The sequence below is a fragment of the Myotis myotis genome, unplaced genomic scaffold (assembly GCF_014108235.1).
Source record: "Myotis myotis isolate mMyoMyo1 unplaced genomic scaffold, mMyoMyo1.p scaffold_m19_p_15, whole genome shotgun sequence".
In the NCBI taxonomy this organism is placed as follows: Eukaryota; Metazoa; Chordata; class Mammalia; order Chiroptera; family Vespertilionidae; genus Myotis; species Myotis myotis.
In genome coordinates this window covers 12,041,906-12,063,482 of record NW_023416319.1, presented here as the reverse complement: position 1 = coordinate 12,063,482, position 21,577 = coordinate 12,041,906, and positions in this window count along the sequence as shown.

Here is a 21,577-nt window from a genome sequence, read left to right as displayed (position 1 = left end):
CCCTCTGTTCTGAGAAGTAAAGTGACTTGCTCAAGACAATTTATTTAATAGCCACATGAGTAATACGATTGAACTTATTCTCTTTGGCCCCAAAGCCCATGCTCTTTCCAGTACAGCACAATAACTCTGAGGATTGTCAGCTATATAGCTGCCTCACCCTTCTCCATCTACTGGTGAGCCCAAGAAGCAGAATAGAGGGTGTTGTTAACATCTGCGTGCTGTGTTCCTACCATACCTTCTGAGTTTCTCCTTTTCCAGACCCACCTCCCACAAAATATTAGACTGAGATCCAGGAATTGGGTCATCTGTCTAGAGAAGTAACACAGCAATCAATATACATAAAAAAGCCCTCGTTGGTTTGGCTCAGTAGATAGAGCGTCGGTCTGTGTACCATAGGGTCCCTGATTTGATTCTGGTCAAGGGCATGCACCTCGGTTGCAGGCTCCTCCCCAGAACACACCCTAACCCAATATTCCCGTTTTTCCCTCCCTTTTCCACTCTCTCTAAAAATCAATGGAAAAATATCCTTGGGTGAGGATTTTTTTTTAAAAAAAGATACACAAAAAGGAAAACAGTAATTTTCATATTATTTTATTTTATTAAAATATATTTTATTATTTTTTTACAGAGAGGAAGGGAGAGGGATAGAAAGTTAGAAACATCGATCAGCTGCCTCCTGCACACCCCCTACTGGGGATATGCCCACAACCAAGGTACATGCCCTTGACTGGAATCGAACCTGGGACCCTTCAGTCCGCAGACCTACGCTCTATCCACTGAGCCAAACTGGTTAGGGCTCATATTATTTTAGAGCAGTTGTTCTCAAGCTGTGGGTCGCTACCCCTTTGGCGGTTGAACAACCCTTTCACAGGGGTCACCTAAGACCATCCTGCATATCAGATATTTAATTACGATTCATAACAGTAGCAACATTACAGTTATGAAGTAGCAACAAAAATAATTTTATGGTTGGGTCATAATTTTATGAGGAACTGTATTTAAAGGGCCAGAAGGTTGAGAACCACTGTTTTAGAGGAACAAAATAAGCTCTTCCTTCACAACAGGTATACACATACTAAAAACATGTCTCTCTGTGTGTTTGGGGTGTCATCATCATGAATATAAGGCTTTAGAGAAAAGAGATTTCACTAATTACCATGCTTTGAATACAAATTTTTAACAAATATACATTGTTTACTATTTATCCTGCAAATCTCACCCTGTCACTTCTTTCCTTCGTCCTGACCCAGATAAGCCCCACTAGGATTTATAGCACTTTAGACAAAAACCTAACAGTGTTTTGTTCCACTTCTTAACTGGAGTTTCTGATTTACCAAAAATAAACTCTTTTCTCCTAGTCTTTCCAAGATTTTTTAGTTCAAGATATGAATAAATATAGAAGTCAAACGGGTATTTTCCAACTCGGATAGTATTAAAATGCAGAAATACCTCAAGTCCAAAGTCCTCTGAGTCTTGGCTTAATAAATCGTACATGTTTCATGAATTGAATTTTTCTGCTTAAACATAGAACTTTGATTAATTCTTAAAGCAGCAGGGAAGTTATTCAATTAGTATAAGAAGATTCAAATTCAAATTGGAGGATTAATTTTCAGGGTTATGATATGAAAGATATGGTGATTAAGTTAGGAAGTGAAGGCAAAATAGTCTTTCAAGCCTGAATGGAAAGAATTTCTGATTCAATTATTTGATTAAACCGCTCCCGGGAATGACATAAAATCATAACCTCTAACATAAGGTTGAATTGTAGGGTAAACCCTGTGGATGATACACTAAATGCTATTATCATAGTTTGCTTTAATGTAATATAAAAACGAGATTATTATTTTAAAATGTGCACAAGTTTTAATAATAAGCTAAAGATGAGTACAACTAACATAGCACTTTTCTGAAAATGTTTCTGGCAATTACATTACAACGGAAAACGTAGGGATATGTACCAGGTTGGATAATCTGTGCATTTTTGCTGGAACTAAATTTGTCGTCTGGCTTAGACATTTCCTGGACACTTGGATTTTGAAAAAGTTGGGTATGAGTAGGGATGGAGATCATTTTTTTCAGTAGATGATATTCTTCTCAAGGAATGTCAGGTGAAGGCTCTAGTTCATAGCTTCTTCCAAACCTAGAAGCCCTCATCCAACCCCATCCTCCTATTAATCCCACCCCTGACTTCCTCTCTATCCTTCATATCTTTATACCGCACACCCACCCCCCCACCCTACACCCACCCATCAACATTTATCTACTCACTCTGCTTTCTTTTTTTTAAGCCAGACCATTGGGGGCCCATGGTATGATTTAAAAAAATCTCTGAGCAGTTGTAGGAAAGGGGGGTTAGGATGCGGACTCCAGATTGGAGGGGGTCAGCGAAGATGATCTAGGGTCTAGGGTCGGTGGCAGCTGCTTGAAGGGGACCAGCCACTGCCATGCCAGGTGGGAGGTGAAGGAGAGTCACAGGCGGAGGGGCTGAGGGCTGGCAGGGCTGGCTGGCTGGAGTGAGGGAGCTGAGGACCATGGTGGCGCATGGATTGCAGGAGCCACTGTCCCAGGGACCCTCCCTCTTGGCTACTGGGTGCTGCCACCGCCTGGTCCCACACCGCACTCCACGTTTTTCTCTCTTTGCTGCCTCCTCCCCGCCAGGAGCCTGTCTCCAGGTCTCGGGGAGCTGGGTCAATGCTATTGGTGTGTGTTTGTCCTCTCTGCTCCTGGGCTTTGGGAATTGACACCTTGATCTGACCCAGGGCACAATTTGAGTGTCCAGTGCAGGGAACATCCCAGAGAAGGAAGGCAACTGGTCTTGTGTGTGCATGTGGTGGGGGAGAGTAATGTCAGATCGAGAGAGAGAGAGAGAGAGAGAGAGAGAGAGAGAGAGAGAGTGTGTGTGTGTGTGTGTGTGTGTGTGTGTGTGTGTTTGCTTGCCTGTCGAAAACCAAAATGCCTTCTAAAGTCTTTGCAGTCCTCAGAATCCTAATCACCATCCAGGGGAGGGGAAGTCCCGCCAGTGGCCCTATAACCCTAAAAATCTGCAGAACTCATTTGGTCTGGCCCTGCCAAGGCAATGGGCTGAGTTCATTAAGTGTTTGACCACATATAACAGGCGAATTTTTAAGTTGATAATTTTATATGGCCGGAGAATGATGTTATAGATATCTCAGTGTCCCTTGGCAGAAAACATGATGCAGAAATACAAATAACAATTGCAATAAAATAAGAAAACGTCCAGTTTCTAATATAACTTTCTTATTCTTCATCCTTAAATCAATTACCTCAGAGAATCTTCAATCCATGCGTCTCTGATGGTACACCTTGAAGATAAAGTAGATGTTTCTCAACAAAAGTGAAAAATTGTAGGTGGTATCTAAGAAGAATGATTTATAACAGGTTGTATTTTCTGAGAATGGCTGCAACGGTTTCCCTCATCCTACAAGCTCTGCCTGTCATATGACTTTGACATGCCCTTCTCTTAATCTGGGAAGACTGTGCTATGACAGAAGTGACATTATGCTGCCCCTGGAGTTAGATGACAGAAGACAACACAAGTTCTGTCTGGTTCTCTTCAGACACTTGCTTTGAAACTCAGCCACCGTGTCATCGGGAGGAGGAAGAGAGGCCCCAGGCTCTAGCCCCACCTGAGCCATAGCTGACAGCAAGGACCAACCTGGCAGCCCTGTGATGGGTCTACAAATGGATGCTCAGCCCCCGTGAAGCTGCCCCAGTGATGCCTTGAGAAACAGAGAACAGTTGACCCTGCCAGGCTCTGCCCAAAGGGCAGATTCCTGAGCAAAATAAATGAGTGTTATTTTAAACCACCAAGTCTGGAGCTGGTATGTAACACCGATAGCAAACGGATACACTTAATTCTCTTACATTCCTTCACAAAGTGTGTTTTTAACACCTCTTTCCGAAAACGAATACAAATGCAAGGGAAGGAGACTTTCGTATTGGGTGACATCCTTTGACATGGTTTGAGCACGGGTAGTATTTTTTATCCATTCCAGTTTTCTTTATTTGGACCTATATTTGAAAATGATCTGAAATGCAAGCTATAAATCACCTATTGCAAGATATTAAAGAAAATTTTCAACCAGCCACTCATATACAAGACATGAAAATTTCCAACGTGAGGTTTCAAATGATCATATGCAGAAGTTAAAAGGCAACTGTATGAATCCATTCTAGAACTTTTGTACTCCTCAGCCAGATGAAACACATAAAAAGGGACTGGCAAGTGGAAAGAAGAGAGGCTTTTGTAAAAAATATTTGAGAAGAGTTTTTCTTCAGAAAGAGCTCTTGTTGTACTCTGAATCACCCACCACTTTGAAGGGAGGTGCGGGGTGTCCTAATTGCTTCCTCTCTCTCCTCGTGAAAGAGGTAACCCTGGGTGCACCAGTCAATAGGAACGCTCTGTGGCTGCTGTAACTCCCATCAAGAGCAGAAAGAGAGTCCAAGAGATGGTACTTTGTGAAACAACCAGGAAAAGGATGCTGCTTTGCAATCAGCCTACCTCTGAGAGTGGGTCAGAACGAGGGATGTGCGGGTGCTTCCTACAGTAGGTGGAGGTCATCCAAAAGGAAAAGAACTAGCCTCGCTGTGTTCATAATGGGTCTTGTCCAGTGGAGTCACCACAGGGATGCGAAAAATACGCTGTACACCTGAACCCAATACCAAATAATAGTGAATGTAAATGTCATTGAAAAATAAAATGTGAAGTTCTTTATACAAAAAGAAATAATTACTGATGAACACAAATTTTAAATATTTAATCCACTTGTTTCAGAGAAATGAAACATTTTCTTTTTCTTAAAAAAACAACAACTAAGGGGTGTTTTGTATTTTTAAGGATCACTTAATTTTAAGATGTTGCATCTGCTTGTCCAGGTCACGGAGGAAAACTAGAAACTACGTAGAGTCTCTGACGGCAGCACAAAGTGAATTAGCTTTCAACATCTTTGAAAGCATGAACACAGCTTACTTTCGTACCACTTAGAGAAAAGATGGTACTTTTCCCAACCCTGTAGGTGTCAGAATGTGCCCGAGAGGGTGAGGTGAGAGTAGAAAAGCACAGATAAAGAATTAGACAAGGAGCCTGTCTTGCCCCCTTTCCTACTGCAGGCTTCCATTCTCACGGAAGGAGGGGAGGCTTTAATGCTAAATAGAATTCAGAGATTTAATTCATATCTTAATGTCTTGGATTAGATATTCTGATTTCTGCATTGAGACTCCTTTGTAACTTAAAGTGCCCGAAGAGTGAGTGCAGATGGCATCGGTCTGGAAGAGTGGTCATCCAAGGGCAGGAGAAGATCACCCTGACTTTAATTTACTCTGAAGGGATGGTGCAAAGAAAAACAAATTGTTCTGATGATGCCAGTTGTATGCTTCATCAATATGTTGGTGTCATTTCCAAATGGCTTCAATTCCAAGCTGTCTAGAAAGGCAGAATTAAGCCAGGTCTGTGACCTAAGGCCTATCCCATAGCAAGTTCACATATGGACACAAGTTCAGATGTGACAGGAAACACTGTGAATTTAATTCCAAAATCATTTATAAAGCTAAGGAGTGTGTTAACAAGAGTAATGTGAAGAAATGAATCAAGACTTACCATACTTGACCTAGGCCTTTCTTCAGCTCTAGGTTTCTTACTTTTCCACAAACCTTAGTTTTTGCATCTGTGTAATTATATGCTAGACTACCTTATCTTTAATAATGATGAGCTATGAACCTATAAACTTACCCATCCAAAAAAATTAATGAGTAAATGGTAAATTCAGAACTGATTGTTGCCATTAATGTGCAGTGTGACCTTTGTAAATTTCATAATATCTCTATGCTTTGACATATATATTCCCTTCATTCCTACAAAATTGATATGCAGCTCAAAACAATGATAATAATAATAATAACAATAAAGATTTTTGAAAAATTTAAAACATTCTGCAAATGCATGATGCAGTGAGAATTAAGATGGCTATTATAATTATGTCAAATGAGCACTGATTTATTTGAAACATTCCAGAATACAACCGAAGCTGGGAAGGGAGGTTCCAAACCATCCACACTGCACTCCCATACACCATGTTCCTTCTTATCTGGACGGAATATCCTTTCCTTTACTTTTTCATGCACAGAAGTTCAACAAAAATCCTCTGTCACCAACTCCACAATTTGACAACTCTTATAATTGTATATTCACTTCATTTAATCAACCCGTGTTAATAAAAAAAAAAGTAGATGGCAATAATTTTGATCCTTAATTATACTAGCAAAAAGAAACTATTCACTGTAACTTTTGAAAGAGAAGGAATTCTACCTTAAACAAGTTAGCAGCTATTGCCAAATTGTTTCATTGTACTTATTCCTGTTTTTAGGTGCTATCTACTATTTTACTACTAGAATTATGTTAATACATGAGGCTAAAATATGTTGTAAAATTTATTTTGCTAATGGATTTGTGATTGCTGTTTACACAGAAATTAATAGAGGAAAATGTCTTTAAAAAAATAAAATGGGAAGGTTTAGTATCCAGAGTGGGTGAGGGATAAATGTGATATTACATACACAAGATTCTCTTACTTGACTTATGAAATAGCAATATCTTAACTTTTTCTTTCTTATATATAGATTTCTGAGAGTCTTTAAATCTAAATAGCAGTGTGGATATCAGAGTATAAATTCATGAAACAGAGCTTGAATCTTTAATCCTAGAGTGAGAACATAATTCACACCTATTGATGTGAATCAATCCCCACTCTTCTATTGATTCACACCTATTGATGCTATTACTATTTTAAATATGAAAAAAAGCATGTTTTTGCAAGGCGAAGGACCCAAGAAAAACAATTTCAAAAATATTTAAACATAGCTGTAGTCTAAGACTCCAAGCATATTTATCATAGTTTTGTTTTCATTTGATTCGTTTGTTTTTCTTCCTTTTGCTTCTTTTTCAAGCTACCGATGTCTGAGTGGTCACTAATGCAGCACTTGCCCAGCTATAGCAGGCAAGGGGATATCAAAACCCTCAACATCATTTACTTTGGAACAATGTATGAGAATTTTCAGATGTCAATTTCAGGGATTTTAGACATAAATGAGGTGGGAAATGCTCATTAATCAAGCCTAAGTTGCCTATTTCTCAAAGGACACAGAATCAATATAGGTCAAATTTTCTATTTCTCCAAAGCCTATCTCACTAAACACCTTGAAAGAGACTTTACGGGCAGTTTTCCTGTAGATTTACTGCTTGGCATGCAAGAACATCAGCCTCTTTAACTGTTGTTCAGGCAGAACTCTAAATTGTGAAAAAGGTATGCCTGATTGCAGGGTAAAAACAATCACACACCAATTCTCTTTATGGGAACGCATTCTCTAACAAGATAGTGATGTGGGTGAGTGAATTCTAAATTTTCATGTTGCAAATATTGATTTTAGAAAGAATGATTCTATACTCCTTACCCCTGAAGCAAACAGAAACACTACCTTTTATCAACACAAATGATAAAAAATTAGATGAAAATATTTGAAATATATAGGAGAGAAAAAGTTATTATACTGCATATAGAGTTCCTACTACCAATAAGGAAAAATAAATATTGTAATCATTAATATCCAAAATATATGTATAAGCAAATATATTAAATACTAGTTTTCAATAATTTAAACACCAACTTTTTATTACTGTATTAGAAAAAATTGTCATTGTTAAAGTTCTTCCCTAAAGATACACACACATTGGAAATGACCAAGATGTCCTTCAGAATGAATAAATTAACTGCGGTACATCCAGAGGATGGAATATTAATCGGTGCCATAAAGAAATGATCTATTATGCATATGAGGAGGTGAATTTCTCTGAGGTCCCAATTTCAACAATCTGATAAGTATTACATGCCTCTTCAAATATATTTTCATTCCAACTCTTGCATTGCTTAAAAACCTATTGATAAAAAAAATTGGAGCAGCTACAACTTAATGATATAATCTGATAGAGAATTTTCTTTAAAGAGCTCAGAGATGTAAAAGAATGAATTCTATGTCATTGCAAGAATACCTTTTTCTCTATGAGATCTACCTGCTGTAATCAAAATGCATTACAGATTGAATAAAAATGTCATTCAAAATAAGACTTGGACATTGGCCTTGGAGCAAATCCTAACTCCTGAGGGTGAGATAGCTTTGTGTGTATTTTCCTCCTCTTTCTTGGAGCTCTTGATTTCAAATTCTCTCCTCTTCTGAAGTGATTTCCAATAATTCTCAGGTTTTATTTCCCTTTACATGGACTGGCCTTTCTTGATATATTGCCATTGTGTAAAAGCCTTAATAATGTTCCCCGAGAGGATGTTGTCTCCCTGACCTGCAGTTGGAACAGATGCACAGAAGTTCACCAAAAAACTCAGGGCACTTTAATAGATTAAATGTCACTTCTTGGGAAATTGTAATAGTAAGTAAAGACTTGCAGGCTAGCTCCAATTATTTCTATATGTGTTTGTATTTCTTTCTGAACTATTAAAGAATAATGTCAATAATCTTACTCTTTATTCTAACACTTTTATGAAGATGGAGATATTTTTCCCAAGCTGCAATAGAACTTAAGCAGATAATTTGTCAGGTGACTCTTGCCCCAGCCAATGCCAGCCTAAATCAGTCAACAGCCAATAGTAGAATAATTTAGCTGAACCCTAGTTGACCCCAGGGGAATACACTGATGAGAACTATTCTATGCTTTCTAGGTAAAATCCATACTCTGTAGTACAGCTCAGATGGTGCAACCTGAGTTAGCCCCTTTCTACCTCTTCACTCTAGTTATTATCTTCTGATTTTTCTCTACTTCCTTATATATCACTATTACAAAAATGTGAAAAACAATTATAATTTGTCATCTTTACTTCCATTCCCTTCCCTCCTGCTCTCATATATAAGCCTTGATAAAGAAAGAGCAGACCTTCTGTAGAAGGATCTGTTTGAATGTTGTTACCCGGGGGAGGATAAATGATGGCAACAATATTCTTTCTTATCTGTAAAATGGAGATACTAATAGTAGTTAAGACAAGGTGACTGAAGGCACTGAGTGCAGTACTTATGCCTGGCAAGCACTCCACAAGTGCTATTGTTATTAATATCATTCTTTTCTCTTTTGTTTATCTTATAATCTCTTATCCAATGTTCAACATGCAGACCACAGATTCTCCAAGACCCTTTGCTGACTGCATCCCACCCCATTCTCATTCCTCCACTTTGTTCCCCTTGTAACCTCCAAATACGTTTGTAGTAGCCCTTACCAATAACATGATAGTAGTTCATCTGTTTGTCTCCCCTCACAGGACTGTGAGCATCCTGAGGGCAGAGGCTGGGCCTAATTAACTTCTGAATGACTAATGCCAGCATCTCATTCACTGAACAGGTTCAATGAACAAGCTGCCTTTCAGAAATTTTGGAAACATCAAAACCCTGCTTTGGCAGAGAAGAGAATGAATCCTCAGAGAGGAAAAGGTTGTCAAGAATGGAGAGTTCTTGGCTTGGTTGAGATTGTTCACTCCGTTGTCTTCTACATCAGTGACTGGAAGGAATATTTTGCCAGCCAGCTGAATCCTGACTCACATGAAGAGCTGGTAATGCAGGCATACTACCAGGATTCTGGATCTAAACAACTGGGATCCAGCCAAGCTCTGGCTCATCACAAGAACAGCTGATTTTTGATGCTAGTTCCTTCACATAGTTACAAACTCTTTTTCCCTCAAAGAATTCTACCTGGCACTTTTCTTCAAAAGTGCTAATTGATCATTTATTGTAGAAAAACTGCCACTGAGAAGCCAGAATTTTGGATGAATATGAGAGGTCCCCTTCAAAATCATGATGGAACATGAAAAGTCTCATTTTAATGAATCTGCCAATTTTTTACCTTTCCAAGAGCAGCAAATCTGAATGTGAGACATACTGTGACTTTCTCATTTGGAATTTCAAAAAAGTCTCTAATTAATTTGGCCACATTTCTCTTTTAAGAAACATTATTACATCCATCCAGAATTAAGAATATGATGTTCTTATCCCTGAGGCAACTTCCTCATTTTTAAGCTCAGTTCTAGTATAATGGTTTGTTTCACTTATTGCTATTTTTCTTCCTCAGAATATGATGAATTTAAACATCAATCAGGAAATACATATGAAAGGTTCAAAAATATACACACAAACACACATTCATGAAAACAGTTATTTAAATTAGATATATAATTTTTCCAGATTCTGAGCATAAATTGCTTCTGTCAGAAGCAATACTGGGAGATAATAAACCAGGAACTAAGATGGCGGCATAGGTTAACGCCGGAGATTGCTGCCTTGAACAACCAAATCAAAACACACCTAAAAGACGGAACGGACATCATCCAGAACCACAGGAAGGCTGGCTGAGTGGAAATTCTACAACTAGGAGGAAAGAGAATATCATACCCAGACTCAGAGGAGGCGCAGTGCTGAAGTGAAATACTCAGGTATGGAGTGCGCGGAGCAGGCTGGCGGCGGAGGGCGCGGTTGGTGTTTTCAATCAGGAGGGAGTCTCAGATTCTAAGCTCCAGAGCCGGGAGAGTCTCTAGGGACCCAGACTCAAATGGGAGAAGCGGGACTGTCTGGCTTCAGTCGGAACTCGAAGGCAGCTTTCTCTCCGAGGTTTGCAGCGGTTGCTGGGACTCTGTGAGGCAGAGCCCCTAGGGACGGAACTGAGAGCCGCCATAACTGCTCTCTCCAGCCCACCCTGTTGATCCCGAGCCCGAGCAAGCCACCCGCCTCACCCAAGCCCTGCGCACAGCCATTTGCCAGATAGCCTCAGGCAAACACCAGATTAGCACCTCCCTAGAGGACAGAAGTTTTCCCACTGCAGACACAGCTGATTCTCACAGCCAGCTGGCCTGGAGGTCAAATCCCCCTAGTATTAACTACAACAATCAAGGCTTAACTATAGGAGGACTGCACACAAAGACCACTAGGGGGTGCACCAAGAAAGCATAAAAAAATGCGGAGACAAAGAAACAGGACAAAACTGTCAATGGAGGATATTCAGTTCAGAACCACACTTTTAAGGTCTCTCAAGAACTGTCTAGAAGCCGCTGATAAACTTAATGAGATCCTCAACAAATCTAATGAGACCCTCGATGTTATGATAAAGAACCAACTAGAAATTAAACATACACGGACTGAAATAACGAATATTATACAGACTCCCAACAGCAGACCAGAGGACCGCAAGAATCAAGGCAAAGATTTGAAATGCGAAGAAGCTAAAAACACCCAACCGGAAAAGCAAAATGAAAAAAGAATCCAAAAATACGAAGATAGTGTAAGGAGCCTCTGGGACAGCTTCAAACGTACCAACATCAGAATTATAGGGGTGCCAGAAGATGAGAGAGAGCAAGATATTGAAAACCTATTTGAAGAAATAATGACAGAAAACTTCCCCTACCTGGTGAAAGAAATAGACTTACAAGTCCAGGAAGCACAGAGAACCCCAAACAAAAGGAATCCAAAGAGGACCACACCAAGACACATCATAATTAAAATGCCAAGAGCAAAAGACAAAGAGAGACTCTTAAGAGCAGCAAGAGAAAGAAACTCAGTTACCTACAAGGGAATACCCATACGACTGTCAGCTGATTTCTCAACAGAAACTTTGCAGGCCAGAAGGGAGTGGCAAGAAATATTCAAAGTGATGAATACCAAGAACCTACAACCAAGATTACTTTATCCAGCAAAGCTATCATTCAGAATTGAAGGTCAGATAAAGAGCTTGACAGATAAGGAAAAGCTAAAGGAGTTCATCACCACCAAACCAGTATTATATGAAATGCTGAAAGGTATCCTTTAAGAAGAGGAAGAAGAAGATAAAGGTAAAGATACAAATTATGAACAACAAACATGCATCTATCAACAAGTGAATCTAAGAATCAAGTGAATAAATAATCTGGTGATCATAATAGAATCAGGGACATAGAAAGGGAATGGACTGACTATTCTTGGGGGGGAAAGGGGTGTGGGAGATGCGGGAAGAGACTGGACAAAAATCGTGCACCTATGGATGAGGACAGTGGGTGGGGAATGAGGGCGGAGGGTGGGGTGGGAACTGGGAGGAGGGGAGTTCTGGGGGGGGAAAAAGGAGGAACAAATGTAATAATCTGAACAATAAAGATTTAATTAAGAAAAAAAAAGAAACTGCTAAAAAAAAATTTAAAAATAAAATAAATTTTTTAAAAAAAGAAGCAATACTGAAATTTCACAGTTTGTCTCTTCTTACCTCCTTTTATGTTCTTTTTAATCTGAATTTTTGCAACAATTACAATGTTGGCAAAGTTACTCAGTTAAAATAAAAATCACCAGTTTTCATGTACTTCCAAATCCTACCGCCCTCAGATTCTGTATAATGAACATTGGCTTTCAACTTAAAATCAGTTTTTCAACTTAAAATCCTTTATCCAATCAGTTTCCAGATTTAATTAAGTTCATTAAACATTTACTGGGAGCCTATTATGTGTTATATGATGACAGTAAGAAATCCTTTCTCTGAATTGAGTTCCGAAAGCATGTATTTCCTCTCTCTTCCTACTCCTCTGTGGTAATAACCTAGTTGGTCTTCCTGCCTCCTATCTCTCTTCCCCTGTATATTGCATTTATTGGCAGGGATTTATGTCAACCTATCTGGAGAGCTGACATCTATTTTGCACTATAAAGAAGACATGGATGTAGCCCAAGACCTTAGTATAATAAGAAATATCATGGTGTGTCCTAGAGGCCATATGATTTCCTTGTTGATAATACCTGTGTAACTGCAGGCCCCCAAATAATCAACAATGAAGTAGAAGAATTACACAACACAATGGTTCCATTGTTTTTTCTAGAAAGATCATTATCTCTAAATTTAACCATTTATTTAATCATGTGCAGAATTCTTAGTCAATGGGGTGGTGTGTGTGTGTGTGTGTGTGTATGTGTATGTGTGAGTGTGTGTTAAACTTGCCTCAGCTATTTGCAATTCTGAAACATATTATATGCACGACTGGCCATTTCTCATGGCACCTTCAAGCATCTCTGTTTAAAGAGCTGGAAGCAACAAAAACTGAACACTGATTTGTTGGGAATGCATAAAAAGAGTCAAGACCAAGGCCAACTTTTACAACCCGGAGACCATTTTCATTTAGCAAAACCTAGTCTCCTGTGACAAATACAAATCCTCTCACATTTGCCTTGTCCTATCCTAGAGAAAAGAATAAATTGAAGAAGTGAACAAAATTATCTGCTTATCACATTAATGCTGCTCTGCCTTGCTGAGGCGGCAGAGATATTGAAAATGGAAATGTTTGACACTGCAGGCACTGCCCCCACTTCCTTCAGAAACAGGTCATCCTGCCTGTGTTGGTATTACTAGGTTTGTTTTTCCGTATTCGTTACAGAGTTCTGTGTGGACGGTCAGCCTAGAGCATTAATCAGACAAATAGTATTCCATTTGGAAAATAATAGTTTCTTCTTGCCTCATTTCATCTTCACTTTGCCCTGGCCCCCTGATTTAACATGCTCGTATACTCCTGACACCGCCTCAGCACTCAGAGGTAAGGTGGCATTGCAGTTTTTCTTTTTGAGGGAGAGGACATGATAGAAGACCTGGCAGGTATTAGGCTCTTCCTCAGAGCATCGATCCACCCTGTGCCTTGCCAAATCTCTGTATCCAAGAGCAGATTCCGCAGCACAGTAAAACAAATTCCAATTGCTGGTACTTCACTTACCCCATAACATCACAATGACTATTTATTAGTCAACGTTTTGAAGCTTCACTCTCACCACCTATGATACAGTAGAGCTGTGTAAGAATACAATGAAATAAATATAATGGAAATAGCCAGTACCCGGAACAGAGCATTTGCTCAATAAATGTTAACGATTACTTTTCTTCTTTTTTTTTTTTTTTTTTTTGTAATCCCAGAGATATAAGAGGCTTAAGGAGACCTACTGCTTGTGCAGTTTTTCTGCAGGCAGCTGGATTCAACAGAATCATTTATAGCTGCTAGATAAGAAATACGTGCTTTTCTTTCTCTACCCCATACATATATAATTAGAGACTATGTTTACTGCATGCCTAACAATTCTTCCAGGTGAGTTTGATGGGCAAACTTGCCAAGCACTATTTTATCCATACCACCCTAAATTCCATTGCCCAAGTCCCTTTTGTAATATTGCTGCCAAGTGTTTCTGTAAGTGTTTAAATACTTAACATATTGAACTAAAAATGCCTCTTGGAACACCTCTGTCAATATATTACAGCTTTAAGAGGTGAGTTTTTTTCTACCCAAGTAAAATTTCTCTCTAGGATCACTCACTCACTGATGAAAATTCAAGCCTCTAAGCAGCGGTTCTCAACCTGTGGGTCGCGACCCCATTTGGGGGTCGAACGACCCTTTCACAGGGGTCGCTTAACACCATCGGAAAACACATATATAATTACATATTGTTTTTTGTAATTAATCACTATGCTTTAATTATGTGCAATTTGTAACAATGAAAATACATTCTGCATATCAGATATTTACATTACGATTCTTAACAGTAGCAAAATTACAGTTATGAAGTAGCAACGAAAATAACTTTATGGTTGGGGGTCACCACAACATGAGGAACTATATTAAAGGGTCACAGCATTAGGAAGGTTGAGAACCACTGCTCTAGAGTCATGCAGAAAAACAACAACCATCCTTATGTCTGATAGTCATTCATTTATTTGAAATCACAGTTGCCCCCCATGTCTTCTCTCCTCTGAACTAGTACATTGTTCACTAAAGTGCCAGTCCCCAAATGCCAACTTCATGTTTACCCAGTCTGTGCCAAATATATTCTACTTAGAAAGGCCCAAGTACATTGTCCAGATCTTTCACATCATCACTGTCAGGATACAAGTTTAGTAATTCAAGACCTGAGCATTAATTCAAGGTCTCCAAACCCAGAAGAAAGGCTGAAAATGTGTTGTTTGGTTCTACTAAAGCTCAAATTTATGTCATCTCTCAAAATTCTGCACCCTAAGTTTGGAGTTTTGATTTCCTGATTTCAAAGAATCTCTTGAGCTGGCTTTCCCTGCTAATGATTTAAGGTTCATAAATGAGAAGCATCGATCATGCGGTCTAAAGTTTATAGGAAATTCCCTTTCAGTGTCCTGAGTGAAGTGCCACATTCATATATCCTCAGTCTGTGGCCTCAAGGTGACATCGGGAGATCTGTGGTTCAGGAGGCAGCTATTCCAGCTGTACATATGGGTATGTCCATTTTTAGTTGTTCAATTTTCAGTCAGCTATTCAAGCTATTAAGTTTTAGTCATTTGATTGTTCATCAGTTTATACAGCATTTATTTATTTTACTAACCATCCACTAAGTGTTGGGTGTGGAAAGTACCTTGGCCAGCCTAAGTTGTTGTTAAAAGACCTGCTAATTAAGAGACTGTAAGTAGTTAGAGCCAGACAGGTTCTCTAATTAAACAGTATCTCCAACTGCCCCTTCATATCCTCTAACTCTACCCTGAATTTCATAAATACCAATTCCTTTGAAAATATGTGGAATGCACTCAACTATACAAATAAAATAAATTATTTATCTTTCTGTGGTGATACAAAAAAATATCCTTGGAAGAGGAAACCAAGACTTGACCATTCTTGGTTTGTTGGAGTGAATTTGAGTTTTACTTTGATTGCTTTTTTTCTTAGCTATTTCAGGGCTAAGCATTTCTGAGATTTTAGAGAGGCGATGAATAAAGAACAACAGGAGGCTTGTGAAGGAGTAGGACAGGAAAGTACAATATTTTTTCCCTTCTTTCTTCACTTTTATTTTGAGATACCTGTGGATGTCAAGTAGGTGATGTCAAGCAAACCAACAGATGCACAGGTTGCAATTGTGGGACTATTGTGTTGGAGACATAGTGTGGAAGTTCTCAGCATATACACGGGAGCAAAAGCCAAGCACATGGATTGCCCAGGCAGGGAGATTTTTAAAGTGAGAAACGATGCTCAAAAAATTTCAATAAGACAGTATGTCCCCATGAATAGAGAAAATCAGCCTAGGGAGGTCATTTGCTTTTCTCTTTGACATATGGTATGATAAGGCCAAACATCTATTTAATTTTTAATTCAGTGTCCTTTGCACTAAGCCATGCTCTACCTTGGGTCAACAAAGATTTGCCAAGTGTCTATTATGCGCCATCAGCTACAAGCACATACAGAATACAAAGTAAGGATAAGGCAATTATAGTATAGTATTACATATATCCTATATGTAATACTCTAGGATATAGTATAGCATTACATATATCCTACTTCACTAGTTGCTATTGAAGATAATCCCTGGGCTTGGAAGTCCCTAGTCCATTTTTCAACCTTCTAAATTCTAGTCATTCATACCAACCCTCTTAACCATCACTTCCTCTAGGAAACCTTCTCATAGCAGCACTAGTGATAATTTTGAAGCAGATATTTTAAAAGATGAATTTGACATATATAATGTTATCTTCTTCATGTACATATCTTAGCTCCTCAACTGGATAGAAGAGCCTTCAAGAATAAAATACGACATTTGTGCTTAATTGATCTCCTTCAATACAGGTGATTAGAGGGATGTTTACTGAAAAATAAGAGAATAATGGGAAATTCCAGTTTTAGAAGTGAGAAAGTAAATAAAACAACAGAAACACTTATTAATGACTTGGCTAATGGGTAGAAGTTCTGGTTTGGGGTCCAGAAATCATGAGTTCTAATTCAGAAATTGAGTGAAGGACCAAATGATAACCACCAGGAAATCCAGTTTGCACTATTTATAAAATGCAAATGTAGCTATTTTTTCTGAACTTTTGGAAGGTAATTCAGTGAAAGCCAAAATAATGCAAATAGACTCCAAAGTCACTGTGTCTTCTTGTCACTCCATCCTCTGTCAGACTCATTTAAATGCTTCTAGTTTAGACACTTTAATGATTCTGTACTCTACCAGCTTAGAGAAGTCTCTAATCTTGGCAAATACTTATTAAAATGAAAGGTCACTGGAGCCCCTGGAAGAGGTCCTTTCAGGAAGCCAATTAGCTCAGTTCCAAACCATGATCCTATCTGTTCAGTTCTTAAAGGCTACTATCCTATTCTCTTTTATATGTTTTGATCTGAAATTAGTTTTTATTCAGTATATCTATGACCACATGAAGAATTTAGCTGTAACATCAGCATCACCTGATACTTCTCTAGGAAAAGAGAAAGCTGGGTAATTAGAGAACTTGAGGATAAAACATTCAACCCTTGGGGACATGTGGCTAATCTGAGAATAAAAAGGAACCTTTGCATCAAGGTGCCATACAGAATTCCCTCCATTGTAGCTGTGAGATCCTGCTGAGAACTGTTTGGGCTCCTGAAAGAAGTGGTACCACATTAGTAGTTCTCACTAAAGTCCTCTTGGGGGACCTCAGGTAGCCATGTGAAATGGCCAAGTACCAGTTAGTCATCGCTTTGAAGAGTACATTCATCTTTAAAATACCAATGATTTTTCATTTTATTCATGTTTGGTTTAGTATAAAAACTGTTTCTCTCAGAGCACTAAGCACTATCTGCAGTCCTGAGAAAACGGACCATAGGTACCTGTGACTTCAGGCACCTTGGGATAAACTGCTTATGTATCATTGAAGAGCCAATTTGCTGATTGGAGTCTGGTTGTATAGGGATTTCACTTACTGACATATCTTCCTATCAGGAAAGAAAATCCATAAAAACAAAATGTGGTGTGACATTTATTTGTTGTTTCTATTTAGAGAAATTTAATTTATTTGAACAACTTCCTGAAGATACTGTTAACATGCAGAGATCGTATATGTTTAAGGTGCACAACTGGATGTTTTAATATATGTGTACATTGGGAAAAGACTACCACGATCCAGTTAAATGACTTGTCTGTTACCATGTTTTGGTGTGCACGAGTAGTAAGAAGATTTCTTTTAAAAATGTCTCTATCCTCTTGGCAAATTTCAAGTATACAATACAGTATTGTTAATAGAGTCACTGATATGCATTAGATTCCCAGAATGCATTCACATTGTGTAACAAAAACTTTTTACCTTTTGACCAACATCTTCTCATTTCCCTCTACTCTCCTCCTCCCCTGGCAACCACCATTCTATTCTCTGTTTCTATTTTAAGACTGAATATTTGATTTTATATATTTACATATGTGTGTGTGTGTGTGTGTGTGTGTGTATATATATATATATATATATATATATATATACACACACACATACGCACACAACCCCTTGATCGACCCTGCTCTGTGCGTGACAGGGTATGGAGCCCCAACCCCCCCTGATGGGCCCTGCTCTGTGCATGACAGGGGCAGCGCCCCAACTCCCCATCGGCCCTGCTCTGAGCCCGACCAGGGGCTGAACCTAGGGATTGGGCCTGCCCTCTGCCACCTGGGAGCAGGCCTAAGCCAGCAGGTTGTTATCTCCCAAGGGGTCCCAGACTGCGAGAGGGCACAGGCCAGGCTGAGGGACCCCCCTCCCCGCCAAGTGCACAAATTTTTGTGCACTGGGCCTCTAATATATATATATATATATATATATATATATATATATATATATATATATATATATATATTTATTCACTTTTTCAACTGACAATGGATATTTTGGTTGTTTTCATATCTTGGTTGTTATAAAAGAACTAGAGGCCTGATGCTCAAAATTCATGCATGGGTAGGGTCCCTAGGCCTGACTCGCGATCAGGGCCGATTGGGGCCTTCCAGCTGCCTGCTGGGGCCTTCCTTCCCCAGCTGCTGCTGCCCTTCATTCCACGCCGCCCCCTGGTGGTCAGTGCACATCATAGCGAGCAATCAAACTCCTAGTCTCCCAAACTCCCGAGGGGACACTTTGCATATTAGCCTTTTATATATATGTATATATAGGTACTATATGAGAGAGCAGATATCTCTTCGAGGTACAGACTTCATTTCCTTTGGATATACACCCACAAGTGGGATTGCTTAACAAAAGGAAGATAAACAATCCAATCAAAAAATGGGCGAAGAACCTAAATAGATACTTTTCAAAAGAGTACATTCAGAAAGCCAAGAGACATATGAAAACATGCTCAAAGTCACTAACCATCTGAGAGATGCAAATCAAAACAACAATGAGGTATCATCTCACACCTGTCAAAATGGCTATTATCAACAAATCAACAAACGACAAGTGCTGGAGAGGATGCGGAGAAAATGGAACACTCGTGCACTGCTGGTGGGAATGCAGACTGGTGCAGCCACTATGGAAGACAGTATGGAATTTCCTCAAAAAGTTAAAAATGGAACTCCCATTTGACTCAGTGATCCCACTTCTAGGAATATATCCCCAAAAAAAAAAAACAGAAACACCAATCAGAAAGGATATATGCATCCCTATGTTCAGAGCAGCACAATTTACCATAGCTAAGATTTGGAAACAGCCTAAGTGCCCATCAGCAGATGAATGGATTAGAAAACTGTGGTACATCTACACAATAGAATACTATGCTGCTGTAAAAAAAAAGAAGGAATTCTAAGTGCCCATCAGCAGATGAAGCATATGGTAGTTCTATTTTTAATTTTGTAAGAAACCTCCATATTGGCTGTACCAGTTTATATTTCCACCAACAGCACAGAGGAGTTCTCTTTCTCCACATCCTTACCAATGCTTGTAATCTCTTGTTCTTTGAAAGGACAAAAGCCATTGTAACAGATATGAAATGATATCTCACTGAAGTTTTGATTTACATTCCCTAATGATTTGTGATGTTGAATACCTTTTCACATATCTGTTGGCCCTTTGTAGGTCTTCTTTGGAAAAATGACTATTAGAGTCCATTGCCCATTTTTCAATTGGGTTGTTTATTTTCTTGCAATTGTGTTGTTAAATGATTTGCCCCTCGCCTCTATACAGTTACCATTTTGGATATTAACTCCTTATCAGATATATGGTTTGCAAATATTTTTCTCATATCATAAGTTGCCTTTTCATTTTATTGATTATTGTCTTTGCTGGGCAGATGCTTTTTAGGTTGGTGCCAATGTGCAAATGGGCCACTAGAGATTGGAGCTCATCATCTCCAGTATAGGAAAATATTGATCAACTTGTGAAATGACTAACTGTTCCTTCTGCCAGCAAAGTGGGATGATGTAAATAGAATCTGGTGAAGGGAAAGGAAGTTTGCATGCAATAATATTCATATTTGATGTTAAAGTGTAAGATTATCCCTCCATCAATAAACTCTTTTGATTCAAAATATACAAAGCAAATTCCATCAGCTTTGGATCTTTTAAGTAGATGTGAGCAGGTATAATTTATTGCTAATATTGATAGTCTTAAAATTATTTTTTTTTTCATTTTTGAGACATGTAGAGTGATAAAAAGGAATATAGATTGCTCTTTTGTTTTGAATCTACTACCTTTTAGGTGTGTGATCTTGGACAAGTTCATTCACTTATCTAAGCCTCAATTGCCTTGGGGGTGACTACCCACCATGAACTGCCCAGTAAGGAATTTATGATAAGATCACTCCATGAGGTTACTTTCCATAGAACTCCTTTATTTCATCCATAACTACTTCTTACATATAAAAATTTCTTAATTCTAAAAAAAGTAACCAAAAATGTGTCCATTTTCTGTCATCCAATGCTTCATCCCTTAACCTCACTATATTTTAGATGGAACCACAGTACAGCTCTAGCTGAGCCACAGCAGGTAGAAGCAACAGGCTTGCCTTTCCAACAGGACTCACATGAATATGTGCAGAAGCAGCCAGTTTACTCACATTTTGGCTTTATTTCCAAGATGTCCTGGCTATAATGATGTCTAAATTTGAAGATTTGTTTACGTGACCTGAGCCTGCAGTGTGAACCACTGACCATCTATGTATTAGTTTCCAATAAATGGGTTAAAAATAGACACATAATTTTATCACATAATTTGTCAGAATACAGAAGGGAGTCTTGCAAAGCAAATTTTAATAAAAATAAATCTTCTTGACCCATATTCTGTAGATAATATTTCCTTGGTGGAGGAGAGGAGAGAAGTAGCTGACAGAAGAAGCCACCCACCACCACTAGTATTTTAATTTTCATGTACTAATTTTAGCTCTTAAAAATAAACTGCAAATAATGGTAGAAGGAAAGTGGGATTCATAATGAAAAACAAATGAGCTCCATGAAATATTTATCTGCAGTGAAGTGGGGTTTAATGGTATCTGAAAATTAAAAAAAAAAACACACACACATAAATAGGGCATTCTATTATATACATATTTTTAATAACAGGATCCCCCTTTTTTGCATATTTATTTAAAAGTCCAATCATGGGATGTCCTGGCCAGTATGGCTCAGTTTGGTTGAGCATCATCCCATGCACCCAGAAGTCACCAGTTCAATTTGATTCCCAGTCATTGCATATGCCCAAGTTTCGGGCTCAATCCCCAGTAGGTAGGGGGTATGCAGAAGGCAGCCAATGGATGTCTCTCTCCCTCTCCCTTCCTCTCTAATCAATAAAAATTTATTT